Source organism: Polyodon spathula, unplaced genomic scaffold (assembly GCF_017654505.1).
Source record: "Polyodon spathula isolate WHYD16114869_AA unplaced genomic scaffold, ASM1765450v1 scaffolds_2024, whole genome shotgun sequence".
Taxonomy (NCBI): Eukaryota; Metazoa; Chordata; class Actinopteri; order Acipenseriformes; family Polyodontidae; genus Polyodon; species Polyodon spathula.
Genome location: NW_024473499.1, coordinates 1 through 3,702, shown reverse-complemented (window position 1 = coordinate 3,702; position 3,702 = coordinate 1).

The following is a 3,702-nucleotide window of genomic DNA, read 5'->3' as shown; positions in this document are numbered from 1 at the left end:
ATTGATAGTAGTATAAATACTGGGGCCTTAAGCCCACCAGTTCAGTTTAGTTCCAGCTGCCTAAGTGGATACATATCTGCATTTTTCTGAGATGGCATCAAGAGGCTGCAAGCATCCGGCAGTGCATTTTGCTATGTCTGCGGTCAATTTATCAAGACAAGAGTGAAAAAGTACTCCGTGGAAGCTTCCCGTGTGCATATCTTCGGCATTGCCTGATCGGGGATCAAGACAAACCCTGGGCACCTGCATTTCACCTGCAAGCATGCAAAAAAAACTCTGGAAGTTAAGATGGACAATAGTTGCTCTGAATTTTATGTTTTAATTTTTTTAAAATTGTAAAAGGCTTTTATTTTAAAATGTTTTACATTTTTTAATGTTATTGAAAAAATATATGATGAAAAAGGTTGAGAGAATCTCTTCTCCAGCTTTGTTTTGGGTGAGAATCTCTTACACATTGTCATGAAATAAATGATTTTTGTAGGATGGTACAGAGGGGAAAAGAGAGCCATGAAGTTCGCTATCCCAAGAATTTGACGAGTTCCCACTGACCACTCAAGCAACTGCTACTTCTGCATGGTGGACCCTTCCAAACGTCGGACTGGCAAGAATGCACCTGCTATCACGTATCCGGACCTTCCTTCATCCATCGCCCCGGTGCCACACTGCCATGAGCTCCTAATATTTCACTCCGCCGGAGCTAGAGAGCAGCAAGTCTGCAGACCACAGCTGCTGCTGCAGGTTTCGTGCTATTGTTTAAACCAAAATGCGCACTTTCATATAATCGCGCTGAGGAGTTTGACCCATACTACCCCAACCGAAAAAGACATCAAGTTTGAACTTGATACAGATCGAGGTCTCACCAAGTCCAATAAGGGATTGACGTCTAGAATCCATTGTGCTGGACACTTGTTGGATAAACAGTCGCATCAGAGGAAGCGTCACCAACCTTTTTTTCTTGCATTTTACTACAGCTCGCAAAAGAACGCATTCGGCAAAATTAACCTTTTTCTTGCTTTTTGCGACAAAGTGACCATTATAGTTCGAGGCAATCGTGTTTGGTCAATCAAAGAGTGCTGCTCCAAATAATAATTGGCAAGTACCCATCTATTCCCCTGTAGATGTACTTGAGCACCTCAAAGAGGATTACAACAGCCTCAAGACCTTGTTTCTGGTTTTTTGCCTTGAAGTATGATGAGTATGGCTGAGGAGGTCATAGGAGACTTCAAAATGGTGGCATTCCTGATGGGTCTCCAAGGCGGTAAAACCAAGTTTCCCTCTATCTTTGCCTTTGGGACAGCAGGGACATAAAGGCTTGCACTACCACAGGCAAGACTGGCCACAGCGGACTGAGTTCTCTGTGCTATTGAATAACGTCAAGTGGCACTGCCATATAATGGCCCACCTTAGGACAGGTTTGACTGCTGCCACCCGCACTGCAAACAAATCATCCCTTTTGAAATAATTTACAGGCTCTAGGTGGTCGGCAGCCTTAAGGCCTTCAAGACTGCTTAATCCATTGTGCTCTGCACGCAAAGGTTCAAATCCCATGTCTTCGTCGGACCAACTTTAAATGAAGATTTTGGAGTGCAATGATCTTTTCACAAAGAAGCTCACTAGTAAAGACGTAATTGGCTTGGAACGAACTGTCGCAGTGGTTCGGGGGATTTTATGGGCAATCACAAGATTGAAATATGAAATCTGGTAGTTCACTTGATTAAAACTAAAACACAATGGGCTGTAGGATCCCTCAAATTAAATATCCTTGACTGCTAACCATTACACAATGGAACCGCAGTAACAGAGGTAAACGGCTGGCAAGTCTGGAGCTTCAACTGAGCTATCATTACCCAACCTCACTCCAAGAACACTAGTCACGAGAAAATAATAAGAAAAATATTATTTGAAAATGAATGTATTGCATATTTTTATTTAATTAACAGCGGTATATATGTATTGCATATTTTTATTTAATAAAGTTATATATTAAATATAAACATTTGTAAACAAACCAACTACGTTGCAATCTTTATAAGGGAAAATGAATACTAGTAATACTGCGCTACGATACCATGGCTTTCAAACACTGCATCAAAGGCATTATTATTCACTTTGCATTTTACTACAGCAGTCGCAAAAGAACGCATTCGGACAGAAATACACCATTCTTGCTTTCGAAGCGACAAAGTCTGCAATTATAGTTGACTATTCAGTTTTTGGTCGGCAAATATAGTGCAGATGCAAGTAAATAATTGGTCAGGATACAGATCCAGCGCATTCCCCTTGTAGAAGTAGTTGAGCCTTGTCAGAGGTGAAGACGATACATGGCTCAAAACGCATTTGTTTCCAAGTTTTTTAATACTAACTGAGCCAACAGGGCACCCTTGCTGCTTTGGGCCCTATGCAATTGCATGGGAGCGTGTGCCTAAAACCACTACTGTCTATATCAGGGCTTCTCAAACTCGGTCCTCGAGACCCCCTGTGGCTTCCTGTTTTCATTCCGACAGAGCCCTCAGTTACTTAAAAATTGCAACGTAACTAGCTTCTTCACAAATGTTTATATTTAATATAAACAGTACCGCTGTTAATTAAATACAAATATGCAATACATATATTTTCAAATAATATTTTTCTTATTATTTCAACGTGACAAGTGTTCTATGGAGTGAGGTTGGGTAATGATAGTTCAGTTCGCCAGACCTGCCAGCAGTTTTCAGTATACCTAAGAAATAAAAACGTAGCATTTTCAATTCAACTGTAGAAATGCATGCTGTTGAACGGTTGTCTGCAATCAGATGGGCTTGCTGCCTTCCGGTCCCAGGGGTGTCAGCGTAGGGCATTTGATAGTTGACAACCCATCCACCTGCCACATCTTCACTGCGTTTCCATGATGTAATGATTAGGACTCTGGACTCTAAATCCAGCAATCCGAGTTCAGTGGCCCCGGAACAATTTTTAAAGTGGGGGTGCTGAAAACCATTGAACAACATTTTAACCCTTGTATATAATGGAAGCCATGCAAAGCCAGCACCCCTTGTTCCAGCGCCCTTGTCCGAGTTCAGGTCTCGGTGGGACCTGCGTTTTACTGTTTTCTTTAAATAAAGTGAACTACCAGATTTCATATTTCAATCGGTCAGGTGAAATAAAATGCAGTTCCGATGTCAAAGGTCGGAAATTGTTTCATGAAGACTAATGCGTATTTCAATGTTTGTTTCATTTGCAAAACTTTCCCTCACTTAATTTTGGAATGGTGCGTTGTAATAGGGCAGTAGTAAAGCCGTGGTCCTTATCCGTTCCTTTTCAGAGGCCTCTGGCACAGACTGACTTGCCTGCTGCGTGCTCAGGATTTGTTCACAGTGCGGGTGTTGAAGCCGTCAAACCTGTCCTAAGGTGCGCGATTATCTGCCAGTGCGCATGTGGTTTAAACAATAGCACAAAACCTGCAGCATCAGTTGTGGTTTCACCACTTGCTACATCGGATAGCTCAAGCGATTATAAAATATTAGAAACCCTTTCCACAAAAGCAAAATGTTCAGAGGCTCCCTGCATGGTGTACCAATATGGGAGGTTCCATGGTGTAACGGTTAGAACTCTGGATTTTCAATCCAGTGATCCGAGATCAAGTGTCGGTGAAGCTACTGTTTGTCTTTAGATTTGTCCTAGAGAAATAACATGATGCACAACTCGGTCCTGGGGGGCCGGTGT